The sequence below is a fragment of the Anomaloglossus baeobatrachus genome, chromosome 4, assembly GCF_048569485.1.
Source record: "Anomaloglossus baeobatrachus isolate aAnoBae1 chromosome 4, aAnoBae1.hap1, whole genome shotgun sequence".
NCBI classification, from domain to species: Eukaryota; Metazoa; Chordata; class Amphibia; order Anura; family Aromobatidae; genus Anomaloglossus; species Anomaloglossus baeobatrachus.
Genome location: NC_134356.1, coordinates 293854452 through 293867763, shown reverse-complemented (window position 1 = coordinate 293867763; position 13312 = coordinate 293854452). Strand labels below are relative to the sequence as shown.

Genomic DNA, 13312 nt, shown 5'->3' with positions numbered 1-13312 from the left:
GTGGGCTCCGGTGGTTCTCCAACGGGAAGCGGTGGCCTCCGGTGGTTCTCCAACGGGAAGCGGTGGCCTCTGGTGGTTCTCCAACGGGAAGCGGTGGGCTCCGCTGTCTCACCAACGGAAAGCGGTGGGCTCCGTTGTCTCACCAACGGGAAGCGGTGGGCTCTGGTGGCTCACCAACGGGAAGCGGTGGCTCCGGTGACTCACCAACGGGAAGCGGTGGGCTCCGGTGTCTCACCAACGGGAAGCGGTGGGCTCCTTTGGCTCAACAACGGGAAGCGGTGGACTCCGGTGTCTCACCAACGGGAAGCGGTGGGCTCCGATGGCTCACCAACGGGAAGCGGTGGGCTCCGATGGCTCACCAACGGGAAGCGGTGGGCTCCGGTGGCTCACCAACGGGAAGCTGTGGGCTCTGGTGGTTCACCAACGGGAAGCGGTGGGCTCCGGTGGTTCACCAACGGGAAGCGGTGCGCTTCGTTTGCAGTCAAAAGTGTGCACTAGTGGTAAATAATATAACCAAAGAATGCACCCCGGTGGCAGGCTACAAAAGCCCAAGGTGCGCCTCGGTAGTTTGCAAAAAGGCCAAAGAATGCACCCCGGTGGCAGGCTACAAAAGCCCAAGGTGCGTCTCGGTAGTTTGCAAAAAGGCCAAAGAATGCACCCCGGTGGCAGGCTACAAAAGCCCAAGGTGCGCCTCGGTGGTTTGCCAAAAGGCCAAAGAATGCACCCCGGTGGCAGGCTACAAAAGCCCAAGGTGTGCCTTGGTGGTTTGCAAAAAGGCCAAAGAATGCACCCCGATGGCAGGCTACAGAAGCCCAAGGTGCGCCTCGGTGGTTTGCAAAAAGGCCAAAGAATGCACCCCGATGGCAGGCTACAGAGGCCCAAGGTGCGCCTCGGTGGTTTGCAAAAAGGCCAAAGAATGCACCCCGGTGGCAGGCTACAAAAGCCCAAGGTGCGCCTCAGTGGTTTGCAAAAAGGCCAAAGAATGCACCCCGGTGGCAGGCTAGAGCAGCCCAAGGTGCGCCTCGGTGGTTTGCAAAAAGGCCAAAGAATGCACCCCGGTGGCAGGCTACAAAAGCCCAAGGTGCGCCTCGGTGGTTTGCAAAAAGGCCAAAGAATGCACCCCGGTGGCAGGCTACAAAAGCCCAAGGTGCGCCTCAGTGGTTTGCAAAAAGGCCAAAGAATGCACCCCGGTGACAGGCTACAAAAGCCCAAGGTGCGCCTCAGTGGTTTGCAAAAAGGCCAAAGAATGCACCCCGGTGGCAGGCTACAGAAGCCCAAGGTGCGCCTCGGTGGTTTGCAAAAAGGCCAAAGAATGCACCCCGGTGGCAGGCTACAAAAGCCCAAGGTGTGCCTCGGCGGTTTGCAGAAAGGCCAAAGAATGCACCCCGGTGGCAGGCTACAAAAGCCCAAGGTGCGCCTCGGTGGTTTGCAAAAAGGCCAAGGAATGCACCCCGGTGGCAGGCTACAAAAGCCCAAGGTGCACCTCGGTGGTTTGCAAAAAGGCCAAAGAATGCACCCCGGTGGCAGGCTACAAAAGCCCAAGGTGCGCCTCGGTGGTTTGCAAAAAGGCCAAAAAATGCACCCCGGTGGCAGGCTACAAAAGCCCAAGGTGCACCTCGGTGGTTTGCAAAAAGGCCAAAGAATGCACCCCGGTGGCAGGCTACAAAAGCCCAAGGTGCACCTCGGTGGTTTGCAAAAAGGCCAAAGAATGCACCCCGGTGGCAGGCTACAAAAGCCCAAGGTGCACCTCGGTGGTTTGCAAAAAGGCCAAAGAATGCACCCCGGTGGCAGGCTACAAAAGCCCAAGGTGCGCCTCAGTGGTTTGCAAAAAGGCCAAAGAATGCACCCCGGTGGCAGGCTAGAGCAGCCCAAGGTGCGCCTCAGTGGTTTGCAAAAAGGCCAAAGAATGCACCCCGGTGACAGGCTACAAAAGCCCAAGGTGCGCCTCGGTGGTTTGCAAAAAGGCCAAGGAATGCACCCCGGTGGCAGGCTACAAAAGCCCAAGGTGCACCTCGGTGGTTTGCAAAAAGGCCAAAGAATGCACCCCGGTGGCAGGCTACAAAAGCCCAAGGTGCGCCTCGGTGGTTTGCAAAAAGGCCAAAAAATGCACCCCGGTGGCAGGCTACAAAAGCCCAAGGTGCACCTCGGTGGTTTGCAAAAAGGCCAAAGAATGCACCCCGGTGGCAGGCTACAAAAGCCCAAGGTGCACCTCGGTGGTTTGCAAAAAGGCCAAAGAATGCACCCCGGTGGCAGGCTACAAAAGCCCAAGGTGCACCTCGGTGGTTTGCAAAAAGGCCAAAGAATGCACCCCTGTGGCAGGCTACAAAAGCCCAAGGTGCGCCTCGGTGGTTTGCAAAAAGGCCAAAAAATGCACCCCGGTGGCAGGCTACAAAAGCCCAAGGTGCACCTCGGTGGTTTGCAAAAAGGCCAAAGAATGCACCCCGGTGGCAGGCTACAAAAGCCCAAGGTGCACCTCGGTGGTTTGCAAAAAGGCCAAAGAATGCACCCCGGTGGCAGGCTACAAAAGCCCAAGGTGCACCTCGGTGGTTTGCAAAAAGGCCAAAGAATGCACCCCGGTGGCAGGCTACAAAAGCCCAAGGTGCGCCTCGGTGGTTTGCAAAAAGGCCAAAGAATGTACCCCGGTGGCAGGCTACAAAAGCCCAAGGTGCGCCTCGGTGGTTTGCAAAAAGGCCAAAGAATGCACCCCGGTGGCAGGCTGCAGAAGCCCAAGGTGCGCCTCGGTGGTTTGCAGAAAGGCCAAAGAATGCATCCCGGTGGCAGGCTACAGATCAAGATCACGAGCAACAGGAACACGACCAAGAGCAGTATCCAGGAGCAGAAGCACCATGGACACGGCTAAAGCTGCAACCAGGATCATCTTCACCAGTGATAAATGTAGGAACCGCAATTAGGATCATTGACACCAGTGTCAGCCTGGAGATGCATCCAGAATCACAAGCACTATGGACATGTTCATGAGCTGAAATGAGGATTTTAGGCACCAGGGACATGCAGTAGCAACAATTAGGATCATGGACACCAGTGATAGCCAGGAGATGTATCCAGGATGATAAGCACCATGGACATGTTCATAATTTCAAATCAGGATTTCAGTCACCAGGGACATTGCCGAAAACTGCAAACACAATCATGATATCAGGACATCACCAGTAGCTGCAGTCAAGATCAAAGTGACCAAAGACATGTCCAGAAGCTGTATCAAGGAGGATCAGTGATATGACCAAAAGATGCAACTAAAGTAGGCCCTGGACAAAACCAGTGAACACCTGTAGAAGGTCACAGACCGAGACCTTGGAATGCTAAAAAATAGTGTCCAGGAACAATGAAAGTTGGGAAAAAAAGAGCACTGTGCAGAATCATACAGGTGTCCGCACAGGACAGGCAGGGGACCACATCACAGACACAAAATGGCCAAGATCCATGGAACCTTTGATGAAGAGGCCCAAGTGGAAGATAATAGTTCCAAAGAGATTCCAAGAGGGCAGGAAGCCTAGCCAGCCAGGGGGGAGGGGCAGGTGTGTGAGAGTTTCCTGGATTTAGACTTCTATTAGCTGGGATCTAGCAGGGTGGAAGCATGAAATTGAGCAGTCAGATGCTTTGAAGCAGTGGTGGCACCACGTTTTCATAGGATTCAAGATCAGTCACTTCTGGTAGGGCTGGAAATGCGTGTAGCATCCAGCTTCAATTAAGTCAGGTGGCAAATTACTGCGGCATTGCACAGTGGACACCAAAAAGGTATAACACCGGTGATCACTCTGGCAATAAATATATGGCAGACCATTCTAGCTTATAAAGTGGTTTGTGGATAGATTGGCAACCAAACAGTTTTGCAAACCAGGATCCAAGTTTCAGCTACAGTCTCCAGCTTTGGCCACTTGGTAAGTAGGCAGGTCCATAGCCACCAGGAGTTTTTAGAGGACACCCAGGTGGGCCATTCACTAGGGACCTTGATATGGAGGTTGGAGACCAGTAGTTAATGTAGCTGGCAATGATTTGCTGCATTGTCAGTTTAGTTGTGGTATAGTGACAAAATTTTGGAAAAGCCACATTGGAACGTATACTCGCACAGTGCCTCTTGTTACAGGGATCAGAACAACAAGAGTGTGACAAGATGTGGACACTGAGCAGCAGGAGGTGGATGAAGGACTGAAGTGAAGCACTGTAAGCAGCGACACAAGTCCACGTCACAGAGAGAAACAATCCAAGAAGCACCGCAGCAGCCGAGTAAGTCTGATAGGGATTCTTTAGACGGGGATGTATGATCAGATGAAGAGAATGTAATAAGAAAGGAAATATGTTTAATATGTTAATGCTGTAAAGTGTCCGAAAGCTATGGAGGGGAACCCGAAAAGAAAGGGGGTTTTCTACAAGGAGAAAGCTCAGAATAGTTGGCTATCAGGTTTTAAGATATGTATGTCTGTTCATTGTCACCCCCAGATTTTACGTCAGCAAATGAGATGATCAAACTATGAAACTTGGAGTTGCCAAAAATTTTAGAGGATAAATTAATGAATCAAATAAAATGGGACAGAAAAAAAGTGTCTTCGATATATGTCTAGTCAAAGGGATGTTGTTTTTAAGAATTGTTGTAAAAGGGTTGTGATGGTAACACTTAGAAGTATGTGGGTTTTGTTCGGTTGCCTGATCTTTGCATGTAGGATGAGTCCAACGAAGAAGGTTTTCTTCAGGTAACTGATATTAAGTGGAGTTAGGGGGGGAAGAAAATGTTTCCCCAAATCAGGGTTATAAAGACTCTGAAAAGGAATTTTGCTGTATGAGAAAAAAATGAAACAGATTTTTACAATGTTTGGGTGCGGATTAGTGTTGTAATTTCTCCATGCCGCCTTGAGGTCAGTGGGTTTTGTGGCCTTTTTGTAGGGAGATGGAGTTGGGCCCAAAGATTTGAAGGAAAAGGGGCGACAGAAGAAATTGTTACTGTCTAGAATTATTCCAAATTGTGGTTTACAATTGAGCTTTGGAAAGAGAAATTGTAAAATGAGTGTTTTTTGGACAGACCATATTAGTGTAGTTGGAACAGTGAACAATATGATGGCTGGTAACCCGCACCGGCCTCTTACAGCACTCAGTGCTGAGGAGCGGGAACATAAGAGCAAAATTCTGGAGGAGCACGTGCCGGAGGCGAACGAGTCAATAGCAGAATATTGTACAGATGAAAAAGGAAACTTTGTTAATTTGTTCCAAATGCTAGAAAAAGTTAAAGAAGTCTGCTAACAATGTTTGACAGGTATTGACCTGGATCTAAACCTTCCAGGTGAGAAGTCTTTGGTACCGGACATCTTGAGGAGATACAAGTCAGAATGGAATAGAGGGAGCAGCTTCAGGAGACAGCGAGAAGATGTGGGTCCAGAGATGATGCTACTCAGGACAAGCATTGAGCTGTTGGTAAGTTTTTTGTTTTGTTTTTATGTTTTCTTATGTTTTCCTTAATAAAGCTGGTACAGTAATTTTTCTAAAGTCTTTGAACAAGTGGCGACTAATATAGTTTAAATGAAAATAAATCTTGTGCTCTGCAGATAGCACCTGTAGTTTCTTGATTGTTGCATTTTTTTTGTTTTCAAAAATGTTAAACTTAATTTATAATTGTTTTTTTTTTTTTATTCTTTTTGTGCAGAATATCAAGAATCAATGGAGGTGCATGCAGGATCGAGATAAGAAGTTCATGGCTGAGAAGGAAAAAGGTTTCATTCTTCTGAGCTGCAGGTCTTTGTGTCCAGCCGAGAGCCCCATTAGTAAGCAGATTTATCCCATTCTTACACCTTTCAGGGAAGGTTCCAATGGACCGAATACAAGACTTTCAGAACACTCTTAAGCGGGCTTTACACACTGCGATATCGGTCCCGATATCGCTAGTGTGGGTACCCGCCCCCATCTGTTGCGTGACACGGGCAAATCGCTGCCTGTGCCGCACAACATCGCCCAGACCCGTCACACATACTTACCTGCCCGGCGACGTCGCTGTGACCGGCGAAACGCCTCCTCTCTAAGGGGGCGGTCGGTGCGGCGTCACAGCGACGTCACTGAGCGGCCGCCCAATAGCAGCGGAGGGACGGAGCTGAGCGGGACGTAACATCCCGCCCACCTCCTTCCTTCCGCATAGCGGCCGGGAGACAGGTAAGGAGAGGTTCCTCGTTCCTGCGGTGTCACACGGAGCGATGTGTGCTGCCGCAGGAACGAGGAACAACCTCGTTACTGCTGCAGTAACAATTTTTGAGAATGGACCCCCATGTCACCGATGAGCGATTTTGCACGTTTTTGCAACAATGCAAAATCGCTCATCGGTGTCACACGCAACGGCATCGCTAATGCGGCCGGATGTGCGTCACCAATTCCGTGACCCCAACGAGTTCGCATTAGTGATGTCGTAGCGTGTAAAGCCCCCTTTAGGCCTAGGACACACGGCGAGAAAAACAGTGCGAGTGGAATGCGATAAAAATTGCATTCCACTCGGACCAAAATATTACTCTATGTCCCCGCTCCCATGAGCGATTATTTCCTCGGTCCTAATCGGACTGAGGAAACAGTTGCAGCATGCTGTGGGTGGAACGCGATCCTGTTCCACTCGCACCAATGCAAGTCTATGGGGCAAGAGAAACATTGCACTGCTGTCGCATTACACCGGTGTAACGCGAGAGCATTGCGATTCTCGTAGCAGCCGGCAACGGAGGAGAGAGGGAGATAAATCCCTCCCTCCCCTCCTCAGCTCCGGCCCTCCCCTCCTCAGCACTGGCCCCCCTCCTCCTCAGTGCCAGCCCTCCCCCCGCAGCTGTGGTCTGATCGGACCACAGACGCATGACACTCGGATCCTGCTGTGCTGCGAGCGTGAGCCGAGTGTCATGCGAGGATTGCACTTAGGCCCTGTGCACACATTGCATTGTTTGATGCATTCTTGGTGCAGGTATTCATGCAGTTTGTTGCCCAAATCTGCATGTCTATCCCTATCTTAGCAAAGTCTATGAAAATTCTGAAGTGCTGTCTGCACGTTGCTTCTTTTTTTCCTTGCAGTTTTTTTAGCTCTTCCAGCCATTGAATTCACTAAAAAAAATGCTCTAAAAACGCCCCAAAAAACTCATAAAAAATGCATGCGTGGTTGATGTTTTTTGGTGCAGAAAATTTCTGCAGCGTGCACACATGCCTTAAAGCTAAAAAAATAGTTTGGTTATCATCCGAAATGCATAAAGACGTCCGAAACCAAAGTTTATTTTCATCCTAAATGTCTAAAATAATTATTTAATCATTTTTCAAATATACTTCAATAAAGAAAAAAATCCCAATCGTTTCCCACCTGAAGTGAAGCGTCATCAGTGGCGGCTGTTCAGGTCTGGATGGTCCCTACTCTCCTCGCACGTCGTCCCCTTTAAGTATCCCAGCATGCACTGGGGATTCTCAAATGAAACGTCATCAGAAGAAAATAAAAACAGGAAGATTCAGTAGAAAGGGAATGGTAGGGAATTATTAATGGACGTAGAATAGAAAAGTGATTAGGTTATTAAATTAAATAAACCTACAAGTGAGTGAAGAGCATTAGATAAAGTGCAAATACGCACAAGATGCAGGAGAAACCTATAAGAGCAAAGTGCAAGGCACAATGATAGAAAAATATATAATGGGATAATATAATAGTCATTTTATTTTATTAGGTAATATTAAAAACACCTGAATAACTAACTGGTGAATATTGACATCAAATGGGTAAATTGCTAGAATAATACATAGAATATATATTAGTAACTAATGTGGTGACAATATTGTAATCGGATCCCGAGATCACATTCTATCCAAGAGGAAATACTGAATAGAATAGAGTAATAACGCAGCAAAATGAGGTCCAAATAGGAGACGTCACAAAGGGAGAGGAGGGAAGAAATGGAGCGCGCAGCGGCAGATAAGAAAACACCCGTCAGGAAAAATCCACCTCTTAAAAAAAATAATTTAAATTAAATAGATAAATATTTAAGATGTAAATGACCTTTGTTTTCGGATCTCCTCTTTATCATCCATTAACTTGTCATAAATTTGTTATTTTTTTACCTATTCTTCAGTGCTGCTGATCCCTTGAATCTTTTGTGGGTTTTTTGTTAATGGTAAAAAATGACAGACTTATGACAAGTCACAGGTTGTATATCCTGCACTTTGCCGGCTCTTTAAAGGGAACCTGTCACCACTTTTTTGGCCTATAAGCGGCGACCACCACCAGTGAGCTCTTATATACAGCATGTTAGAATCTATATATATAATTGCCTTATTCTGTCTGTCTGTCTGTCTGTCTGTCTGTCTGTCTGTCATGCTCCGAAATTGTGTCCTTACGGGGACACAAAGCTGATTGGCCGCTGGGCTCGCCATGGCCCCGCCCCCCCACACGGATTGGCCTCTCGCCCCGGCTCTCTGCAGGCCCCGCCCCCCTCACGCAATGCCCGCTCGCTGTGGCCCAACTGACACGGGGCTCCGATTCCCAGGTGAGTACACACACATCAGATCACACTCACTCTCACACACACCTCACACATCACATCCACACATCACATCCACACATCACATCCACACATCACATCCACACATCACAACATGCTGGGATATCGCTTGCTTCTACACCGGCTCCGTCAGGATCCCGGCAGCGCCACACATAACCTTGCGATGCTGGCATCTTGACGGAGGCCGTGAAAGCTGGTAACCATTATACACATCGGGTAACTAAGGTCCCTTAGTTACCCGATGTGTATCATAGTTACCAGTGTACACCGGCTCACACTCACTCTCACACACACATCACACACATCACATCGCATCCACACATCAAGGTCCTGCAGCTGCGGAACATACATAACATAACAGCACACACACATAACAGCACACACACACACACACAAATCAGATCACACTCACACACACCTCACACATCACATCGCATCCAAATACTCACAACATCCTGGGATATCGCTTGCTTCTCGGCGGCGATATTGTGCTGTGAGCTTCCAGGACCTGACGGAGGATCACATGGCCAGAAGCATGTGATATCCCCGGATGTTGTGAGTATCAGCGCGTATGTGCAATATCGTCAGTGTCTGTGTGTGTGAGTGGATGCGATCGGGTGTGTGTGAGTGGATGCGATCGGGTGTGTGTGAGTGGATGCGATCGGGTGTGTGTGAGTGGATGCGATCGGGTGTGTGTGAGTGGATGCGATCGGTTGTGTGTGTGAGTGGATGCGATCGGTTGTGTGTGTGAGTGGATGCGATCGGTTGTGTGGGTGAGTGGATGCGATCGGTTGTGTGGGTGAGTGGATGCGATCGGTTGTGTGGGTGAGTGGATGCGATCGGTTGTGTGGGTGAGTGTCGGCAGAGGAGCACGGCGTGCTGGAGGAGGCTGGGAGCAGAGAGGCTGATCTTGGGGAAGGCTGGGAGGGGGAGGCTGATGCTGAGGGAGGCTGGAAGGAGAGAGGCTGAGCAAACGTGCTCCATCCGCCATACTGCGCACTCCCCATCGTGCTGCATCCCCCATGCTGCGCACTCCCAAACGTGGTCCATCCGCCATGCTGCGCACTCCCAAACGTGGTCCATCCGCCATGCTGCGCACTCCCAAACGTGCTCCATCCGCCATACTGCGCACTCCCAAACGTGCTCCATCCGCCATACTGCGCACTCCCCATCGTGCACCATCCGGCATGCTGCGCACTCCCAAGCGGATGGAGCATGATGGGGGGTGCGCAGCATGGCGGATGGAGCACGTTTGGGAGTGCGCAGCATGGCGGATGGAGCACGTTTGGGAGTGCGCAGCATGACGGATGGAGCACGTTTGGGAGTGCGCAGCATGACGGATGGAGCACGTTTGGGAGTGCGCAGCATGCCGGATGGTGCACGATGGGGAGTGCGCAGTATGGCGGATGGAGCACGTTTGGGAGTGCGCAGTATGGCGGATGGAGCACGTTTGGGAGTGCGCAGCATGGCGGATGGAGCACGTTTGGGAGTGCGCAGCATGGCGGATGGACCACGTTTGGGAGTGCGCAGCATGGCGGATGGAGCACGTTTCGGAGTGCGCAGCATGGCGGATGGAGCACGTTTGGGAGTGCGCAGCATGGCGGATGGAGCACGTTTGGGAGTGCGCAGCATGGCGGATGGAGCACGTTTGGGAGTGCGCAGCATGCCGGATGGTGCACGATGGGGAGTGCGCAGTATGGCGGATGGAGCACGATGGGGAGTGCGCAGCATGGCGGATGGAGCACGTTTGGGAGTGCGCAGCATGGCGGATGGAGCACGTTTGGGAGTGCGCAGCATGGCGGATGGACCACGTTTGGGAGTGCGCAGCATGGCGGATGGACCACGTTTGGGAGTGCGCAGCATGGCGGATGGAGCACGTTTGGGAGTGCGCAGCATAGCGGGTGGAGCACGTTTGGGAGTGCGCAGCATGGCGGATGGAGCATGATAGGGGGTGCGCAGCATGGCGGATGGAGCACGTTTGGGAGTGCGCAGCATGGCGGATGGAGCACGTTTGGGAGTGTGCAGCATGGCGGATAGAGCACGATGGGGAGTGCGCAGCATGGCGGATGGAGCACGTTTGGGAGTGCGCAGCATGGGGGATGCAGCACGATGGGGAGTGCGCAGTATGGCGGATGGAGCACGTTTGGGAGTGCGCAGCATGGCGGATGGACCACGTTTGGGAGTGCGCAGCATGGCGGATGGAGCACGTTTGGGAGTGCGCAGCATGGGGGATGCAGCACGATGGGGGGTGCGCAGCATGGGGGATGGAGCACGATGGGAGGTGCACACCTCCCCCCAACACACACACACACGCGCACTGCACAACACACACACACTAGGAATCACAAACAACGCCCTACACAGACACCCACACACACAGACAACGCTGCACACACAAATATACGCACATACTGCACAACACACACATTGCTCAAAACATACCTCCCCCCAAAACACACCACACACACACAAACCGCACAACACACACACACACACAACGCTACAGACACACAGCGCTCCACAAACAACGCAACACACGCAACACACATACAACACCGCTCTCACCCCCCGCGACACTCAGAACATGTACAGCGCCCTACACAAACACTTGGTAACTACACACAACAACATCTATATATATATATATATATATATATATATAACAAAAATCATACATGAACTACACAATACGTAAATTCTAGAATACCCGATGCGTAGAATCGGGCCACCTTCTAGTGTTGTATATAAGAGCCCAGGCCGCTGTGTACAACATAAAAAACACTTTATAATACGCACCTAAACCGGTCGCTGCGGTGGATGTAGGTCATATAGGTGTCCTCGTCCTCCGGTGCCGGCGCCTCCTCTTTCGGCCATCTTCTTCCTCCTTCTCATCATACACACTCGCCGGTCCCGCACATGCGCACTACAATACTTTGATCTGCCCTGCTCAGGACCTGAATGCCGGTGAGTGTGGATGACGTAGGACGCGTCATGCACACAGGCTTCAGGAGGAGGACAACAAAGATGGCCGAAAGAGGAGGCGCCGTCACCAGAGAACGGAGACACCCATATGACCCAACTCCACCGCAGCAACCATTTAGGTAAGTATTATAAAAAGTTTTTTATGTTGTACACAGCGGCCTGGGCTCTTATATACAGTATGTTAGAATGCTGTATATAAGAGTCCACTGATGGTGGCCACGGCTTATAGGCCATAAAACTGGTGACAGGTTCCCTTTAATGCTACAACACTTAGGTTATTGTGGTCACTTTTTGTGTAGCTTGCAGGGTTACATGATATTTTATATATGATCTTTAGCTTTCCTTAACTGAAGGCAACATATCTCCAATTCTGATCTCTCAGCAAATCAAGAGGAGCTGCATACCGGGAAGACCGACCCTCAGTAGCCTCCTGGACTTCAGAGAACAAGCATGGCTGCCGACAGAGGAGCAACCTGTCCTCCAAGAAGCTCAGAAGAAGAGGCGATGCTCGGCAGCTTATCTGTTTTTGTTTTTTAAATGTGGTTTATACTTTTGCTGATGGTAATTTTCTTGGTCAATACCAGCTGAAGTTTTGGAGAATTGTCTGGACTTGTGTCTTGTTTTATATTACTCCTTTAATAAATTCTTTCTCCCATACGAGTTCTTCTTGCATTGCCTCCAGTGAGTTCAGGCTTTGGTGATAAATGCCTTTCTCTATCCTGCATCTTTGTAGCTGGAGAATGACTTTCTGGATGTGAAGTCGTCCATAGTCTCATAGGTCCCATACACTAGATGGCTGTAGACCGGACACTTGTCCACAAAATACACATCTCTCCTGTCTCACCCCTATAAATAAATGTGATTCTTGCACGTTTTAGTAAGATTACACCTGGGATACAGGACTGAAGTGGTGCTGTGCAATGTATGTGTATACTATATATATATATATACTTTTAATTCTATTAAAATTCATTCTTATTTAGTCAAATGAAAATTTTCAATTAGCATAAAATAAGCAACATATCTTAGATAATAGGGCACCACTCACATCAGGTATAAGTGCATAGACTTATAACATAAATTGTCTGTATAAGAATTATATTCATATAGCACCCAACATAAATATAGCAGCAAAGCGGCAACTCAGTGGGAAAATAGCAGCAGGCAAATATAATGTGCAAAATCTGATGTGCTAAATGATTATATATAATGATGGAGTCAAAGCCTCAATATATATATAAATATATATTGTAGCAGTGAGATATAACCAAGGCACAGACAGCACTGGGTTCATACACGTTACTGTGGGGCATATACATTACTGGGGGCAGACAGCTCTGGAAGGCAAACACATTACTGTGGTGGGTGGGATACAGCTCTGGGAGCTCCCACAGCTTAGTGGGGGGCACATATAGCTCTGGGGGCCCATAGAGCTCAGGGAGGCATACACAGCTCTAGGGGGCACATAAAGCTCATGAGGGCACATTCAGTTCTAAGTGGCCCATACAGCTCAGGAGGGGCACATACAGCTCAGGGGGGGGGGGGCATACAGCCCATCAAGTTCAACCTTTCACCACCAATTATACTTTTTTATCACTAAATGATCTATAACCGACAATGTTGAATACTGTGGAAATCATCCAACCCTTTTTTAAAAGCTGTTATAGTTTCTGCCATTACTACCTGTTGTGGAAGGACATTACCCAATCTGACTGCTCTAACTGTAAAGAACTCTTTCCTATTTAGCCATCGGAATTGCCTTTCTTCCACCTGTTATGACTGCCCCATATTCCTTAGTATGTTTTTTTGGAAGGAGTAAG

General features: G+C 49.6%; 1 long non-coding RNA gene across 1 annotated transcript; it reads left to right on the top strand.

The window, feature by feature from the left end:
- The first annotated feature begins 4192 nt into the window (after positions 1-4192).
- On the top strand, positions 4193-12141 carry LOC142301478 (uncharacterized). Its single transcript, XR_012752812.1, has 4 exons — positions 4193-4245; positions 5294-5424; positions 5654-5771; positions 11875-12141. It is a non-coding gene; the product is annotated as an uncharacterized LOC142301478 (long non-coding RNA).
- The last annotated feature ends 1171 nt before the right edge of the window (positions 12142-13312 follow it).